We start from the raw sequence: 20,147 nt of genomic DNA on the forward strand, positions 1-20,147 counted from the left end.
TTATTAAAAATCAGAGACTCAATAAAGTGTGGTCTAGGAGCCCCATTTATCAAGGGAGCTAAGAAGTGCTTCTGCTGTTATAGTGACTTTTTCATATATATTCTGCAAGAATTTGCATGTATTTTAAAATATCCAAGTTTAATTTCTGTGGAATTCAAGCAACGATGCTATGTTTATAAGGCAATAGAAACCACCTCAGAATCAGAGGGTGTTTTTTTCTCTCCCCATACTTGGCTTTCTATACCTCATATTTTAAAAAGTTTTATTTTAATGCTTGGTTTAGGTCCCTGCTAGAGACTAAAATGCAAGAAGTGTGTCTATTGTGTTTAATGAAAGCTAAAGCAATATAAGTATGTTAGTAGACAGAGAAAATTCAAATCAGCACTAAAGAGGGCATTGGCAGGTGCACAACATGCTGAATAGAACATATGATCCAATTGTCCCCATTTACAAGGGGGCAGACCCAGTTTTTGGATACCTGTCTCTGACCAATCACCATCCATACTTTCTCCCTTTTGAATACGCCTTTTTAAAGTGTTATATGTGGAAGTTCCCGTTTCAGAATCCACCCCCCACCAAGAGTCTCTAGAGGTTACCTTTCTGAGTGGGACAGGATACCTTGGCTCTTGTCTATGTTTCATCATACCTGCCAACTAGGGATGTGCACAAAAACACCTGGCCCAGTTTGGTTTTGGCCCCCTTTGACCCTCCGCCCCAGTTCGATCCAGTCCAGGGGGGTTTGATGAGCCTTTTAAAAAATGTTTTTTATCTTACCCCCTCCGGGGGGCTTCTCCAAGGTAGTGGTGGGGGTCCACGGAGGCTCCCCTCCCCCCCCCCACTGGCTTTCCTTCCTTTAAAATTTGCCTGGTTTGGGCATCTTCGGCCCTTTCCATGCCTATTCACTGGCACAATGGCCATTTTGGTGGCTGCCATGCCTGCACAGTGGGACCCCCAAACTCAGAGGGTTTGGTTCAGGATCTAGCCAAACCTGGGGGTGGTTTTGGCTTGACCCCGAACCCTCAAACCAAACTGACATCGAACCAGTTCCGTTTCAAGCCTGTTGCACACCCCTACTGCCAACATGTCCCTATTTCCCCATTCAGGTGAATGGGAAAATAGGGACATGTTGGCAGTTATGGTTTCATGTCAGGGATGACTTCAGCATGTTGCAAGGGGTAGTAGGTGCTCTCCCCCCCCCAATATTTTCTGCTTCCCCTTTCACTCCCTCTTCCAGCAGCCTGAAACCTTAGAGCAAGGTGTCAGACAATACAGTCATTGTATATTATCCTATCACTTGAACGAATTATTTTAAAAGGCCTTTTGTCTAAAGAAGCCTCACTCACTCACTTACTCCATCCTAGAAAAAGCAGCAGAAGTCAGTGCAGCGAGGTAGGTAGGAGATTCCTCCAGCCTTCCAGGAGCCAGGCCAACCTCTGAGCTTCCTTCCTGACCAGGAACCGGCCTGGGTGAGACTATGTGTGCGGGGGGTGGGGGAGTGGGGGGGTGGGCAGAGTTATCGTTGCAGATTTCAGCTGGCGTGGTATTCACCTCTCTCCCTTCCCAGTCACACGGTTTTGAACAGAATGAGGAAACTGGCCGAAAAGTACACTGGAAGGTTTGGCCTAATTTTTTTAAAGCATTTTCTAAAAGGATTCTGGCCCATTTTATAAATAAGTCCGAAAATGTCAAGCAAGCTTCATTATGTTTCCCGGCAAAATACAAAGTGTTGGTTATCACCTATAAAGCCCATAACGTTTTGTGCCCAGGGTTCTTAAGAGAGTGCTGTCTTTGTCATAAACCCTGCTGCCTGTTATGATCTTCTAGATAGGTCCAGTTATGGTTGCCGCCAACTCATTGGGTGGCCATCTGGGACCAGGCTTTTTCTGTGGCTGCCCTGGGACTTTGGAATATTCTCCCTGCTGAAATTATTATTATTTTTATTATTTTTACATTTATATTCCACTCTTCCTCCAAGGAGCCCAGAGCGGTGTATTACATACTTGTGTTTCTCCTCACAACAACCCTGTGAAGTAGGTTAGGCTGAGAGAGAAGTGACAGGCTCAGAATCACCCAGCTAGTATCATGGCTGAATGGGGATTTGAACTCGGGTCTCCCTGGTCCTAGTCCAGCACTCTAACCACTACACTACGCTGGCTCTCCATAAGAGTATCTTCTCTGTTTGTTTTCAGGAAGACCCTCAAGACTCACCTGTTTTTTCTTTTAATTAGAATTAATTTTCACAATTTGTTTTAATAACACTTATGCTGTTGTTTTTATTGTGTTTTGTGGATTTTAATCTGTGACTTTTAGATTGTTTTTAAATTTTGTACACCGCCTAGAAATGTATATATCAGGTGGTCGAAAAATATGATAAATAAATAAATAAAACGGTAAATAAACATTAATTCCTTTACCTCTATAAGTATTTAATTTATAGCAAAATTCTCATTCTCTTAATAATATTCTGTGCCACCTCTTTGCTCCCCGAAACTAGTTTTTCTGGAGTTGCTCTTGTTTCATGTGCATTTAAATGCACATGTGTGAAAACTAAGGCATTGTATCATGCTCAGGCTATCATTTCAGTTTGTGAGTATCATTTTGACCTGAGGAAGTGCCATAGCTTAGTGGGAAAGCACATGCTTTACATAGAGAGGCTTGGAGGTTCAGTCCCTAAGATCTCCGCCTTCTGTTTAAAACAACAACAACACAGGTGATGGGAAAGACCTTTTTTAAAGAGCTGTTACTGGTCCGAGTAGACAATCCTTAGTTAATGATCAATTTACCTGAGCCAATATAATGCAGCTCATGTGCGAACTGTTCTAAATGCACAGGAGTGCACACAGAGGGAAAGCTTAGAAAGCAACTTTCTCATAATTTTTTTTGTGGGAGCAAGAAAGACACTGTGGGAGAGTTCAATAAAACGAGGGAGGGAATCCTCGAATGTTTAGGCAGGGAACAACACCCCTGAGAATGCATGAGAGAACAATTATGTTTTTAACCAAGGCAAAAAGAGGCTGACATCTTGTAGTCATAGTAAGGCTTTAGGGGAGGACTAGGCCTCTCTAAGGGGAACTGCTTGGTCCTTTCCTAATAAGGAAGAAAGCCCAGAAAAATCAAAATTAAAGAAACAATCCAGAGTGAGGGGCAGGTTTTACTAGACAACAGCCTATTGAGGAGTTGGAAGAGTTTCTGTTCTGGAGTCAGTTCTTCTCTCTAGAGAGAAGCAGGTTCAGAAGCTGCTGTGGGGGAAGGGAGTCCAAGAGCCTTGGTTGGGAATCAGCTGGGAGTTCCCTACCTAGGAGTAAGTAGGACGGATAGGGGCCAGTTTAGCCAGACGCATCAGGAAATTGTGTTTCTTTAACTGCTTGGATCTGTCTTGTAGATTTAAATACATAGGTGAACATAGGAAGCTGCCATATATTGAGTCAGAGCAGTGGTCTATCTAGCTCAGTATTGTCTTCACAGACTGGCAGCGGCTTCTCCAAGGTTGCAAGCAGGAATCTCTCCCAGCCTTATCTTGGAGATGCCAGAGAGGGAACTTGGAACCTTCTGCTCTTCCCAGAGTGGCTCCATCCCCTGAGGGGAAGATCTTACAGTGCTCACACTTCTAGTCTCCCATTCATATGCAACCAGGCAGACCCTGCTTAGCTAAGGGGACAAGTCATGCTTGCTACCACAAGACCTATTGTAATTCTTGGGAGGTTTGTCTGAAAGGAGGTCAGGTTTGCTGAAGCCTTCTTCATTTTTCCTTACCATTGCATTTTTTTAAAATAAATCCTTGTTATTGAGTGTCATTTCTCATTGGGTCCTGTCTAGTCACACATTCTTGAAGGCCTAAGACTGCTCAGTCTTGCTTATAAGGGAGAGGTTTTCCACTTTACTCTCCCAGGATATCCCCTTAGAAGAGTGAATCTTCCTGCTTGGAAAAGTAGATGGTGGCAGCCTACCTGAGAACTCATTTTAGCTAGGGGAGGGATTTCCCCCTTGATAACCACATAGTGCCAGAGGGTGGGATTTTTGTTGGAATGAAACAAGAATACTCAGGCAACCCTGAGTTAATGAGAGTGGCACGAAATATTTGTCTTCTTCTCTCCTAGCCTTTTCCCTCAATTGTAAGGAAGGAAAGGAGGGAGTAATATTTTGCAAACACATAAAAGCAAGTACATACTTTGTTTTATTTCCAGCTCTTGGGGAACGGTGGATAGTCAGGGTAGTGCTAGGAATAAAGGTCATCATGTATGGTCCTTAGAGGAGACAAACTCATACAAAATACCAACCCTGCAGTGGAGGACACTGAAACCAAAATGGTATCTTCAGGAGGAAATGAGGAAGAAGCCCAGCTTCACTGATTGGGAACCCGGTCAAGGCCAGATGGAAGTTCGGATGCAACTGAACTCCCCATAACCTGAATATTGGAAGTACCAAACTGAATTCAAGGGAATGGAGATACAAAGGGGGAAGGAAAAGGAAAGACTAGCTATGGGAAAGGAAAGACTGTATGTGCAACAGAGGAAAACTAAGTTGGCCCATGAGGCTGATCTATCATGGATTAATAAAGGGATCATTCCCCAACCAACCCCAGCAGCACCAGTGGAAAAAAGCAAGTTCCCTGAATACAAGGGAGGGGAGGAGACTGATGCATACCAGAAAACATGCATTAGCTACAAAATACCTGAGGCACAGTACATGTACTACCTGAGACCGCACTTCCGTGGGGTATTGCCGGCTGTGTCTGCTGAGATGAAAGTAGAGAAGATGGAGGACTATCCGGTTTTTCAGCAAAGAATGAAGTCCAGATTGGGGCTTACCCCTGAGAATGCCCTCAGAAAGTAGGGTAACCTCCAGAAAAAGTTAAATGAGACATTCCAGACCTTTGCTCATCAGCCACGACAGGCAAGTGAAGTGGCTTGGTCTAAAACGGAAGATAACTGCCTCATGCTCTGGGTCTTTTCTGAGAGGTGCACAGATCTACATGTAGAATCTCTTACCATGTGATGGCATCTGCTGAAGCCTAGAATGCATCCTGCCCCTCCTTGACCTCAAATACTCTGGCATGCTGTGGTGCAGCAAGGTTGTCAATGTCCTGTGACTAGATTTTTTGATGGACCCCCTGCCCCACTGCTCACCTGCCACTCACCTCCACCATGGCACCCCACCCACCTGTCACTCACCTCTGCAACCACCACTCTGCTGCTCACTCACCTCTGCAGCCCAATAATGTCACTACTTCAATGTAAGCCCATCCCAGGGCAGTGATGTCTTTAGATCATGTTGCGACCAACTAAAAGAGATGAGCTGGCGGCAGCGGTGAGCGAGTGGCCAAGTGAGGGCCATGGAGGTGAGCTCCATTAGCACCAGGAGGTGCTCACACATACACCCTGGCCACACTTGGCAGCCCATGTGCTCTGTGCATGTTTGTTCAATTATGGATCTGCCCCTGATGGGATCTCTTGGCTCTTGCCTGCCTACATATCTGCAGTGCAGTGCCAAACCATTGAACTACAAAGGAATCCCCTAATCACACATTCAGCCTGGAATGTATCTATACTTGCAGGTGCTGAAATATAGATTTCAGTCATTTCTGTGCTAAGCTGAGTGTTCTCAGGGGTGAACACTCAGGCTGAATTTGGAGAAGAAGGTAGGGGACAAAAGGAACCTACCTGCTTTGCTGTCTCCCCATATTTTAGTTCTCATCATTTCCACAAAAGTGGTGGACTCTACAAAAGTTGACAGTGCCATTTTTTCTCAGGAATGTCTCTTGGGAATGATACTACATTATCATGTGCTCTCATTCCCTTGGAGAATTCTGGTGGAAATTTGGCTGCCCACTTCTGGCTGCTAGGAGAATCACTGTTACCACCAGAAGGTCCCCCTGAATGCACCTTGAACGTTCCATCAATTTAGCATCCCCCAAAGATTACCAAAATAGCCCAGCCACTTTTGCAGCCTTCAAATGGGGCTACAAAATGGAGGGATGAACATTTTGGCCTCTATCTGTCTATCCATCCATCCATCCATCTAATATTTTCTTATCTGATGAGGGCCTTTAACTATTACCTTAGCCATGAGGGAACAGCATTGTTACGAATGGTTCCAGCAAAACTGCAAAATCGTGGTAATTAAAGGGCCCCTGAAGTATGCATCCTCGCAATTATCTTTAATTATACCTGAGTTTCTGCCTTAATTAATTTATTCATAATTTATGAATGAATATCTCCCCATCTATTTGGACATTAATAATTTTAGTTTCATAAATGCGATGAAAGATTTTGGCTGCCGCTCTGCACTGAGTGACTCATGCTGAGGCCCTGCTCAAGTCGATATAGGACTTCCCTTAAACACCTTTTGCAGGTGATCTGGAGAACTCTCACAGAAGGTAGTGAAATTGCTACGCATACATACACATATGAATAAAAGAAGCGGGGTGAGATTTTTTTTTCCAAGGGGGTGGGAATAACCATTACTCTTAAATAGCTGAAGCCACAAAGGATGGAATCCTGCCAGCAGATATGTTCCAGTAAGTCCTACTGATTTCAGTTAGACTTACACATAAGTCACTAAAGAACTGCAGCCTGTCTTTAATCACATGTATGACAGCTAAAATTATTAATGGATGGGGGGGAGATTCATTCATAAATAATGAATAAATTAATTAAGACACAAACTCAGGTATAATTAAAGATAATTGCAAGTATACATAGAGATCTAATTCAGACATCCCCTATGGCAGTACAAGTCCCAAATTAACAACAATACAAGGAGTACATCACAGGATCGCCTTAACTGTCTGATGCATTTTTGGCCCATTATCTGAAAAAGAAAAGAAAAAGCATCCGTTCTCATTTTATCACAGAGGGAAATCATCAAAGGGAATCTTGAGGCAATGATGTTTATTTAGAATTAAAATAAATGTTCACTTTATTACATCCGGCTCATACGCAAGGTACCCCAAAGTGCTTTCTTGAGCAATATGTTATATAGTGATTACAGAGTAGGCAAGATACACAAACCAGTACTGTGGAAATCAGGGTGGGAGTATGGTGGAAAAACTGGCTGCTTTGGGAAATACCACTTGCTTACTGAGCAAATGTTGAGGCTCTGTGGGATAATTGAGTTAATGTTTCAGAGGGAAATAAACACATACACACACACACACACACACACACACACAATGTAGTAAGGTAGTTTACAGTATCCTACCCAGCTTCAGGAGTTGTGCATGCTGCTGATCTTCGATTGTGTCCGAGCAAGAATCAAGGTAGGAGGAGGGAGTGATCATCTGTGAGATGGGAACTGTGTAGGATGGCTTTTCCTACTGCCTCGCTAAAATGCTGGGTACTAGGGCTGTGCGAATCGATGCAGGTACAAAATGATTTGTACCTGAATCTGGCTGATTCGGGTGATTTGTAGACAGAACAAATCACCTCTGTGATCAATTCACTCTCATTTCCAATTATCCCACAGAAGAGGGCAACCAAGATGATCAGGGGCCTAGAGCACCTTTCTTATGAGGCAAGACTACAACACCTGGGGCTTTTTAGTTTAGAAAAAAGACGACTGCGGGGAGACATGATAGAGGTCTATAAAATCATGCATGGCATGGAGAAAGTGGGGAGAGAGAAATTCTTTTCCCTCTCACACAACACTAGAACCAGGGGTCACTCCATGAAATTGATTGCCAGGAGGTCTAGGACCAACAAACGGAAGTACATTTTCACACAACGCGTGATCCACTTGTGGAACTCTCTGCCACAGGATGTGGTGACGGCCAACAATCTGGATGGCTTTAAGAGGGGTTTGGATAACTTCATGGAGGAGAGGTCTATCAATGGCTACTAGTCAGAGGGCTGTGGGCCACCTCCAGCCTCAAGGGCAGGGTGCCTCTGAGTACCAGTTGCAGGGGAGTAATGGCAGGAGCGAGGGCATGCCCTCAACTCCTGCCTGTGGCTTCCAGCGGCATCTGGTGGGCCACTGTGCGAAACAGGATGCTGGACTAGATGGGCCTTGAGCCTGATCCAGCAGGGCTGTTCTTATGTTCTTATGTTCCTACGTGGTCATGACCCAGGCCACACATAGGCCTATTGGGCATGTATGGCAGCCTCCAAAATGGCCACAATGGGTGTGAGGCGCGGAACGGGGTGAAGACCATCCAAACTGGGCCATTGGATGTATAATGGAGTCTGTTGAGGGGAGGGTGAACCTCCAGAGACATCCCTTTGAGAAGCACCCCCAGTGAGGTGAGTAAAAAAATGTTGTTGTTTTTTAAAAATCATGAACCTCTCACAACCGAACTGGGGGGAAGGGGTTCAAGGGGGTGCAGAACAGAACTGTCTCAGTCCGGTTTGGGTTCAGTTTGGACTCAAACCAAACTGGGTCAGCCGGTTTTGTGCACACCCCTTGTTAAGACTTGTATTTGTTAAGATTTTTCTTTGTACTGTATACCTGAGTTGAAATCCCCCGCTCAACCATAAAAGCTCAGTGGGTGGCATTAGACCAGTCACTCTCTGTGAACCTAACTTACCTCACATAAATTGCTGTGAGGTAAAAATGTGGGATAACCTCAGCCATATCACCTTGAGCTCCTGAGAGGAACATGAGATGTAAATGAAATAAATAATATAAGTAAAATAAATAAATGCTCTAACCATTATATGCGTCAGATAAAACAAAAGCCCTATCCAGACATGTTGAACACTCGTACGAAGTGTACAATCTACACAGGTACACAACTGTACACAGGTACAGCCATTCACACGTTATGTTGAACACAGGTACAGCAGTACACTTCCTAGCTGTACCTAGCATTTGAGGGGCCTGTGCCGAGGTTCACTTTTAAAATAGTTGCAGGTACAATCATTCACACAAAAGCATGTATGAGTGTACAGACATCTATAACATACAGTCTGAACAGGGTTATATTCTACATGGAAATGTTCTCTCATCCCCATGGGAGAAGCTCTGATGGGACTACAGTATCCAGACATCCATGACTCCGTGCCCACCCCGGATGCTCTCAAGATTCTCTTCAACCACCCAGCTGCCCCCACACCAGTTCTGGGTCAGCAGTTAAAAAGACCCCACCCCCCCACACACTTCCAAAAGCAATTGTCACACATTCTGCTGCCTCCTCGTGATGAGGGCCAGGATTTCCAGCATCCTCTCCGGACTTTACCAACTTGTATAGGCCATTCCCACCATAAAAAATACACTAACCCTGGTATAAGCTGAACCTTATACAGAATTCAGCAGCCAGATTGGTCTCTGGGTCATCTCGGAGAGACCATATCACTCCCATCTTAAAAGATTTACACTGGCTGCCAATAAGTTTCTGGGCAAAGTACAAGGTTTCGGTTATAACCTATAAAGCCCTAAGCAGCTTGGGCCCTGGGTATTTAAAAGAACGTCTTCTTTGCTGTGAACCACACCACCCATTGAGATCATCAGGAAAGGTTCATCTGCAGTTACCACCGGCAACTACAAAAATGCCACATGAGAAAGGACCATGAGCTAATTTTTTTCATGCGGGACAAATTTGGTTCCAGGTTCTAGGCTTGGAACATGGAACCAAAATGTCCTCAAAATGAAATTTTAAAGAAAATTTCAGAGTTTCTCCCAAGGAGAAACAAAAAGAATGTCTCCAGTGGTTTCTCCACATCACTACTACCACCACCGCTGCTACTGCCACTGTGAATATTTATAACCTACTTTTCAACAAAAGCAGTCTTCACCTTCCTTTCCTGCCATCATGAACATGCCATTTAAGAGTGTCCCTTCTTCATCAACCCCACCGCCTGTTAAGATCATCTGGGACTGGGGAGGTCCAGATGCAGTTGCCACCAGCTCAGTTGGTGATGACTCAAAACCAGGCCTTTTCTAGAGTTGCCCTGGAACGCACTTCTTAATGGAATTAAGTTTCCTCTTCTCTGAATGTTTCTAAGAAGAAACTAACAACATACCTGTTTAGTCAGGCTTTTAGTTTATGGTTAAGTCTATCTATCTATCTATCTATCTATCTATCTATCTATCTATCTATCTATCTATCTATCTATCTGTCTGTCTGTCTGTCTGTCTGTCTGTCTATCACATTTTTATACCACCCAAAATGCAAGTTCTCTGGGCAGTTTACAAAACAATAAAAATCAATAAAAAGATTAACAAATTAAAACCTAAAATGTTAAAACTATTAAAACACAATTAAAACACAGTTAAAGTAATGCCTAATTAAAAGCCTGAGTGAACAAATGCGTCTTGACTGCCTTTTAAAAAGTTGTAAGAGATGGGGAGGCTCTTATTTCAGCATGAAGTGTGTTCCAAAGCCTTGGGGCAGCAATGGAGAAGGCCCGTCCCCGAGTAGCCACAAGACGAGCCGGTGGCAACTGCAGATGAACCTCTCCCGATGATCTCAATGGGCGGTGTGGTTCACAGCAAAGAAGACGTTCTCTTAAATACCCAGGGCCCAAGCTGCTTAGGGCTTTATAGGTTATAACCAAAACCTTGTACTTTGCCCAGAAACTTATCGGCATCCAGTGTAAATCTTTTAAGATGGGAGTGATATGGTCTCCCCGAGATGACTCAGAGACCAATCTGGCTGCTACATTCTGGACTAACTGCAGTTTCCGGACTATGTACAAAGGCAGCCCCACATAGAGTGCATTGCAGCAGTCAAGTCTGGAGGTGACCAGCAGATGTACTACTGTTCTGAGGTCATTTATCTCAAGAAATGGACGTAGCTGGCGTATCAGCTGGAGCTGATGAAAAGCACTTCTGGCCACTGCCTCAACCTGGGACACCAGGGAGAGTTTTGTGTCCAAAAGCACCCCCAGACTGCGTACCTGTTCCTTCTGGGGAAGTGTGACCCCATCCAGAACGAGCAGATCAAAATCATCTCCCGAGTTCCGACCCCACACAATAAGCACCTCCGTCATCTGGATTCAGCCTCAGCTTGTTACCTCTCATCCAGCCCACCCCTGCCTCCAGGCAGGCATTTATGGAGGTTATGCCTTCTCCTGATGATGCTGACATGGAGAAATAGATTTGGGTGTCATCAGCATACTGATAACACCCTGCACCAAATCTCCTGATGATCTCTCCCAGCGGTTTCATGTAGATGTTAAACAACATCAGAGACAATATGAATCCCTGAGGGACAACATACCTAAGTTCAGTTTTTGAAGAACAACAGTCCCTGAGAGATACCATCTGGAATCTGCCCGAGAGGTAAGAGTGGAACCACCACAAAGCAGTGCCTCCCACTCCCAACCCCCTCAGATGTTACAGAAGGATACTATGGTCAATAGTATCGAAAGCTGTTGAGAGGTCCAAAAGGACCAACAGAGTCACACTTCCTCTGTCAATTTCCAATTGGAGATCATTCATCATGCCGACCAAGGCAGTCTCCACCCATAGCCTACCCAAAGCTCGTCTGAAATGGGTCTAGATTTGTATTTTGGATTAAATAAATTGTAATTGGGGATGATGGGAGTTGTAGTTCAACAACAGCTGGAGGGCCAGGTTTGCCCACCCCTGACCTAATGAGTAGTTAAATGTATAATTCCTTCCCAAATCACCGTTTTAAGGATGACTGGAACACACACGTTCCCATAGGTATGGAGGGATTTAATAAGTGAAGTGGCTGTAAGACAAAAAGATGACTCAGCCTAAGAATGGGAACAGACAGATGAACAGTAAAGGAATGAAACACAAAGGACTGTAAATGTGATCAGAAAAACATTCTGTCCTGTGAAAAACATAGGGAGAATGAACAATGACCACAAGCACTATCAGTCAGCTTGGTAACTGGGGAAACAGAAAGCAGCCCAATGTGATACTGCTGGACAATCCAAAAGATTATCTCATCCTCTATAATAAAGAGCTAAAGTGTCCGCCCGTGTCCCTGCCCGTGTCCCTGCCCGTGTCTTTCTTGGCCGTTCTGAGCATACGCGGAGCGCATGCTCAGAACATCCGAGAAAGATACGGCTGCAGGGACACAGGCAGCCATGTTGGCTCCCGGGCCAGGTGGAGGAGAAGCAGGGAATGGGGAGGGCAGAGGCGGCAGCGGCGGCACATTCCTGGCCACAGCGTTCACCTAGTGGAGAGCTCGGGGTGTCGTCCTCCTCCAGAGGAGCCGACACATGGAAGGGCTGTAGGGCCCTCCGATCAGAAGCGGGTCCCTCGGAAAGGGATCCTTCGAGTGGAACGCCCACGTGAGCATTCTCCATTGAGTCGAACGGCAAAACAAAAGTAAAAGGAACAAAAAATGCCAAAACACAGCCGAATTAAGAACACAAACTGAATTTAGAGTAGCCAAATAAAGCAAACACCGATTTCTCTCGCCGCCTGAGGGCCAACACAAAAAGACACTCACAGCCACATTGCAGGATGAAACGGCAACAGCAGCGGACACGGCCGATGCCCCCCGCCCGCCCAGCCACCCGAGAGCCAACACACACAAAAACACGCTCACAGCCGCAGCCGAAATGGGCCGCAGACAGTAGCAGCGGCCACAGCCAATGCCCCCCCCCAGCAGCCTGATTCCAGACCAGGAAAAGCCCCCCCCCCAAAAAAAACTGGCCAAGGGCGGGAAAACTAGCTCCGTCATTTGCGCATGCGTGCCGCAGACAAATACTCCAACGGTCGCCGCCGCGAGACTTCAGTGCCACAAGCAGAGAGCAAGGGCGCACAAAGCAGCAGCCGCCTATTAATTCTGCCTCGTGGTCGGTCCCAGGGAAGGAAAGCCAGAGAAGTCACATGGGGCGAGGGGTGTGTTTGCGGCAGCAGAAATCCTGTGTGTGCCCCTTAGCCAGCCAGGAGACTCCAGGATGGCGGGAGGGCGAGCTACGGGCTTGCGCTCTGGGGAGGAGGGAGGGAGACCTAGCGACCTCTCTTCCTCCTCCTCCGCTTCCACTTCTGCTGAAATATGCTCTAAAAGTTGCCGCATAAGTAAGAAAAAACTAAATAAGGGAGAAGGAAGGGGGAAAAAACGGGACAGAGGGGAAAGGAAAAGAAGGGGGCAGGGGAAAGGGGAAAGAAAAGAAGAGAGTGCGGGAGAGGGAAGGATAGAAAACAAGAGGGTGGGGTGGGAGGAAGGAAAACAGATACACAAGAGTGGGTCAAAAGACAGAGAGAGAGAGAAGGGGGGGGGAATCAGAAAAAGAACACCACTCCAGACCAGAGAAGGCACTGGGCCCAGCCAAAAGGAGGAGGACACAGTGAAGCCAGAGGAAGCAGAAATAGGCGGCACCAAAAGTCTACTAGCTAACATGGTCCAGGGACTGAGGAAGGAAGGCAAAGAGAGAGAGAGAAGAAGAAGAAGAAGAAGAAGAAGAAGAAGAAGAAGAAGAAGAAGAAGAAGAAGAAGAAGGAGGAGGAGGAGGAGGAGGAGGAGGAGGAGGAGGAGGAGGAGGGAGGGAGGGAGGGAGACAGGACAATAGAAAGATGGAAAGAAGGAAAGAAGGAAGGAGAGAAAAGAGAGAGAAGGGAAGGAAAAGGACAAAAGAAACAAGGAGGGAGGGAGGGAAAATAGGAAAGAGAGAAGTAAGGAAGGAAGGAAGAAGAAAGAAAAAGGAGAAAGGAATGAGGGAGAGGGACCAAAAAAAGGCAGAAGGGAGGGAGGAACAGCCAGTCCTATAGGGCAAGCCCATTAAAAAAAATTTTTTAAAGGGAGTGAGAAGAGGTGGAAGGAAGAAAGGTAAGGAAAGAAAGGGAGAGGGAAAGAGAAGAAAGGAAGGAAAACAAACAGAGGAAGAGGGAGAGGAAAGGAAGGAGTGAAAGAGAGAGAGAGAGAGAAAGAAAAAAGGAAAGGAGGGCGAAAGAGAGAGGGAGAAGGAATAAAGGAAACACCAACAACAACAAAAAGGAACTAGCGCCCATTATTTTAACGGGCTTAAAAATACTAGTCATTGTATATTTGCTTAGCAATCGATTACATTTTTAGTAGCCCTTGTGGATTTGCACTGAGAAGTCATGATAGAAACATACACTTCTGTAGGGAGGCCTACTTCAGACTCGGAGCAAGCAGGACCAGGTATTTAAAAAGCTCAAGACAGTTTTTGTTGTTTTTGTGTGTGTGTTGAAGTTGGCTCCGTTGTTGCGGCTGCGCACTCACTCATCCCACTTACAGCTCTTTGCTTTGCAGAGTTTTGTCATTTTAAAAAACCACCTGCCAAGCTTGTTTGACCAGAACATAGGGATGTGCATGCAACGAGATTGCTGAGGATCATATTTCATCAGGGAGTGCATTCCACAATCTCGGGGCAGTGACCGAGAAGGCCTGTCTCTGTGTAACCACCAAACGAGTTGGCGGTAACTGGAGACGGACCTCCTCAGATGACCTCTATGGGCGGTGGGGCTTGTAATGAGGAAGACACTCTCTTAAATACCCAGGGCCTAAGCTGTTCAGGGCTTTGTAAGTTATAACTAGCACTTTGTATTTTGTCCGGAAACCTATTGGCAGCCAGTGCAACACCATCAGTAAAGGAGTAACATAGTCTCTCCGAGATGACCCAGAGACCAACCTTGCTGCTGCATTTTGAACCAAGTTTCCGGACTACGTACAAAGGCAGCCCCACGTAGAGCGCATTACAAAAATCAAATCTGGAGGTTACCAACAGATGTACCACTGTTTTGAGGTCGTTGATCTTGAGAAACGGGCGCAGCTATTGTATCAGCTGGAGCTGATAGAAAGCACCCCTGGCCACCGCCTCAACCTGAGAAACCTGGGAGAGTTGTGGATCCAGAAGTACTCCCAGATTGCAAACCTGTTCCTTTTGGGTCTGATGTGTTCCTCACCCCCTCTTTTTCATGCTTCTGTACTGGTCAAAGACTGTAATCAAGTTTATCTATCTATCTATCTATCTATCTATCTATCTATCTATCTATCTATCTATCTAAGAAAAGGAGAGCAGCTGCCGGGGTACCCATGCCCACGACTTGCTTGTATAGAACAACCAGACTGGGCATCTGCCATCCAGCCCACATGCATGTCTGTATGTTCTGACAGTCTCATAAGAGAGTGATCAGTGGGAGAAGGGATGTCGTCGCATATTATTAGTGATTGTGCCCAATACCCCTGTCCCCACAGACAGTTCTTCTCATGAGTTGTGAAGGGGTATCCCCATGGCCTTACACTCTCATGAGTGAGCAGTCCGCTCAGGAATAGCATCCATCATCATCACAGATTTCGAATCTCTACTTTCACTGGGGGCAATGCTGATCCTGCTGCCCAGCACTTCTCATGAGTAAACCTAGGGACTACATGCATTCCCCTAAGTGGAAGGGGTTGGGCCCCCCCTTTCCTCACCATCACTGTGCAAAAAAATAGAACATTCAAAAATTCCTGGTTGAGGCTGCCCTTTAAAACCCGACCACTCATATCGCCGCCCTGCCATATGTTGCCATCCCAGCACTCTAATGGGGTTGCCCTGTTTTTGTTGCCACCTCGAGTGCATGTAATGGTCAACATACATCTTTCTCGCTTCATTTTCGGAGGACAAAGTACATAGTGCCCGGGTTGCCATCCTGTCTCTTTTCTCATGCCCCCATGTGAATTTCCTATTTGACAGGCTGACAATCTTGGGATAGGATGTGGCAACTGCTATTTCTGGGCTACTGCTTTTTTGGATCAGAGACTGCAGGTGAGGCAAGTACTGGGAGAAGTGGCCAGCAAGAAACGCCAAAGGCATGAATTGGGTGTGATCCTGGATGGGTCTGGGCCACCCTCTCTATGATTACAGTCATAGCAGCTTAGCTAAGCTAAGCTTCTTAGGTGTTGAGTATTCTGCTTTGTAAACCACTTCCCTGAAGAAGAGTTCTACTCAAAACAAGTCAGGATCTACTCTTTCATAAACCACTGCTGCATTGTTCCTGTTCCCTTCCTTCCTTCCTATTTGTTGGCATGGTGCCTTTCCCTCCTGTGTGCTTCAAATAACAAGCAGCAAAAGACAAACCAAACATTAGAGCTAAAACAGGGGTCAAGCCAAGCAGCAATCAGGATCACCAGACACAGCCCCTCAACACCAAGGAAAGCTTAAACGGGGGCAAGACCTAGGCAGGAAGGCCTTATATTATTCCTCTCTTGTAAGGAACCAAAGAGCTGCTTGGATAGGCAGGGTCAAACCAGGGTGTGATAACTCCATGCTTTGGAAGACTGCTGTAGTTCAGCTGGCTGCCACATGGGGCAGCAGTAGGCAGGTTTTTCGACTTCCAGTCTTTAAATACAGGCAGTTCCTGACACAGAGTCAGGAGGAGAGATGGGCATATCACCACTTGGGCAAATACTGGCAAGCAGCTCCACTGACATCTCCATTATCCAACAGCTCCACCAACATGGGATTCTTGGGAACTGCTGTCTGGTGCAGCAGGGACTCTCACAAGATAGGAGTTCCTTTCCCCAGTTAGCCTTCCCAGTTAACCAAGAGCTATTTTTAAATAGTGAGGCCTGATGAGGGAGGACCTGTGTAGCTGAGTGGCTGAGAAGAAGACTTGGCTCTCATAACTGCTTTGCCTGCCTCTGGAGCTAAATGGGCAAGGATACCTGTTTTTTCCTCATTGTCATGGATGGACCACCATCTGGTTAAGGTAGGACTTGCATCCACAACTCACTTCTGCAAGAGTGAAGGGCCCATTAAATTGGTCTGCCCAGGAAGATTATTGGATCCAAGGGGATTCCAAGGAACCTTGGAAGGATTTAGAGTTGGCTCTGCTGATGATGCTGTTGATGCCCTGGTGCAAGTAAACTCCCTAAAACAGTAGACACAATTGCTTTGAAGGGTCCTCTCTGACCAGCTTCAAAACTAGCCCCGGTGTATTTGGAAGAATTATGGGAACTGATGCAGCAAGGTAGACATCTAGAGCATAAGTGGAGAAAGACTTGATGTGAATCTGACAGAGCATATCTGAAGATCTATGTTCTGGCAAGGAAGAAACAGAAGAAAAACAGGACCTCTCAAATGGGACAAAAACCTGAGCATTGCACTCTGGTAGGGATTTGCAAAATGGCTCAAAATTGAGCCAGTTCACACTCAAGCCATCTTGGCTTGGCGGCTCACCCTTGAGCTGAACCAGGGGGAGCCTGGTCCGCAGGGGCGTATCTAGGGTAGGGCAGGCAGGGCACGTGCCCCGGGCACCACTTGAAGGGGACGCCATTTTGTAAAATTAATTTTTTTTTAAATGGCTGCCGAAAACAAAATGGCCACCGTGCATGCTCAAATGGCCTCTGTGAGGCCCTAGGTCATGCCAGGGCTTGCAGAGGCCATTTGAGCATGCGCAGTGGCCATTTTGTTTTCAGCAGCCAATTTTTTTAAAAAAATATTATTTTAAAAAATGGCCACTGCACATGCTCAGATGGTCCCTGCAAGGCCCTAGAGGCCAGCAGGGGGAGGGAGACATTTGCAGACACACACACCCCAGCCTTTAGGAAGCTAGGGGTGTGCAATTCGGATTTTTGGGTGATTCGGCTCGGACCCGAGCCGAATCACCCCCGTTCTGTTTTGTGCCCGAATCTGGGTCACCCGAATCACCCTTGATTCGGTTCGGATTCGGATTTAATCCGAATCCGAATCCGAATCGATTCGGGGGGGTAAAAAGGGGCCCAGGGGCAAAATTTTGGGGTGGGGTGGTAGTGCCCAATGGGTAGAGTCTACCACCCCAATTTCAGGGGGATTGGGCAAAGTCCTGATTTTTTGTGAATTTTTAAATTTTTATTGACTTTGGGGCAGTTCGGGGGCATAGCATGGGATTTGGGCAAAAGGAGTGGGGTGCGGTGGTAGCGCCTAATGAGTGCAGGCTACCACCCCAATTTCAGGGGGATTGGGCAAAGGGCTGATTTTTGGTAAATTTCTGAAAATTTCATGTCTTTGGGGCAGATTGGGGCATATTGGGGCAGAAAGTGGGGGCTGGGGCAGAATAGTGGGGTGGGGTGGTAGTGCCTAATGGGTGCAGGCTACCACCCCAATTTCAGGGGGTTTGGACAAAGGGGTGATTTTTTGAGAATTTTTGAAGTTTTGGTGACTTTGGGGCAGTTTGGGGGCAGAAAGTGGATCTGCCCCAAAAGAGTGGGGTGGGGTGGTAGTGCCTAATGGGTGGAGGCTACCACACCAATTTCAGGGGGATTGGGCAGAGGGCTGATTTTTTGAGAATTTTTGAAGTTTGGGTGTCTTTGGGGCAGATTGGGGGCAGAAAGTGGATCTGCCCCAAAGGAGTGGGGTGGGCTGCTAGATAGTGTCTAATGGGTGGAGGCTACCACCCATCCCCAATTTAAGAGTGATTGGGCAGGGGGTGAATTTTGGTGAATTTATTTTTATGAGGTTTGTCTTCATAAGGTGAAGTGTGCTAAATTGATTACTTCCTCATATTATTCACAGTAAAGGAAAGTGTGAAAAAGTGAAAGTGGGGTCATGAGAGTTGTTTAATTGAAAAAAATCTCATTTGCTATGATAGAATGAGAATTCACACCTACTTCTGAGGTGTGAATTCTCATTCTATCATAGCAAATGAGATTTTTTTCAATTAAACAACTCTCATGACCCCACTTTCACTTTTTCACACTTTCCTTTACTATGAATAATATGAGGAAGTAATCAATTTAGCACACTTCACCTTATGAAGACAAACCTCATAAAAATAAATTCACCAAAATTCACCCCCTGCCCAATCACTCTTAAATTGGGGATGGGTGGTAGCCTCCACCCATTAGACACTATCTAGCAGCCCACCCCACTCCTTTGGGGCAGATCCACTTTCTGCCCCCAATCTGCCCCAAAGACACCCAAACTTCAAAAATTCTCAAAAAATCAGCCCTCTGCCCAATCCCCCTGAAATTGGTGTGGTAGCCTCCACCCATTAGGCACTACCACCCCACCCCACTCTTTTGGGGCAGATCCACTTTCTGCCCCCAAACTGCCCCAAAGTCACCAAAACTTCAAAAATTCTCAAAAAATCACCCCTTTGTCCAAACCCCCTGAAATTGGGGTGGTAGCCTGCACCCATTAGGCACTACCACCCCACCCCACTATTCTGCCCCAGCCCCCACTTTCTGCCCCAATATGCCCCAATCTGCCCCAAAGACATGAAATTTTCAGAAATTTACCAAAAATCAGCCCTTTGCCCAATCCCCCTGAAATTGGGGTGGTAGCCTGCACTCATTAGGCGCTACCACCCCACCCCACTCCTTTTGCCCAAATCCCATGCTATGCCCCCGAACTGCCCCAAAGTCACTAAAACTTTAAAAAATCGCCAAAAATCAACCATGAACCGAATCACCCGAATTTTTTTTGCCCGAAATTCGGGTGATTCGGCTCGTGTCCGAAAAAATTCGGGGAACATCGGGGATGATTCGGTTCGGCCCCGAATCACCCGAAATTGTTCATTTCGGGCACAGATCGTTCTGTGCCCGAAATTTTTTGCACATCCCTATAGGAAGCCCCCCAAAGGGGCTACAGGTAAAAAAATCTTTTTAAAAAATTAATATAATATAAGACACTGTACACATATTCAGATTGGCACTATGTACAGAGAATCAGGGCTTGTGAATACTGAGCTGAAGCTTATGAGCTAGGATTGTATTCATTTGCTCTTACTTTGCTTCTTGTGATAAGTGAGTTAAATGTGATGTCTTGCTAATATGGCTATTAATGGTGAGTTTGTCTTTGAATCAGTGTGAAATCCTTAGTATGAAGGCCCACTGGGAGTTTCTTGCTCTCTTTCTCTCATTTTAACTGTCTTTCTGAAAGACTAGAATATATTCCAAGCAGTGACACAGTTTACTCTGCATATCCTTTCAATATTTTCAGACTATCTGAGAAAAGTCAAATTATCCATTTATTTTTAAAACGTATTTAATAGTGATGCTGCAATGCATAGTAGAGAATTAGACAGGCACTTCTGTTTAGTTTTCCAAGTACACCTCCACATAGTATTTGAGTATTTCATGAGCCCCAGCATACTGAAATTTGTAGTTTTCCAGCATTTTTTGGTCTGGCTAAGTCCACTGCTAAATGGTTTTTGAAATATTAATAGATTAACGAACCTGACTTGTATTTTTCAGCTGATATTATGGTAAAGTTGTCTGAAAGATGAGTGTCAGATGTTTGGACAGGGGGCGCAATTTCAGTGTTTGCCCTAGGTGGTATTTTCCCTAGTTACACTTCTGC

Source organism: Hemicordylus capensis, chromosome 1, assembly GCF_027244095.1.
Source record: "Hemicordylus capensis ecotype Gifberg chromosome 1, rHemCap1.1.pri, whole genome shotgun sequence".
NCBI classification, from domain to species: Eukaryota; Metazoa; Chordata; class Lepidosauria; order Squamata; family Cordylidae; genus Hemicordylus; species Hemicordylus capensis.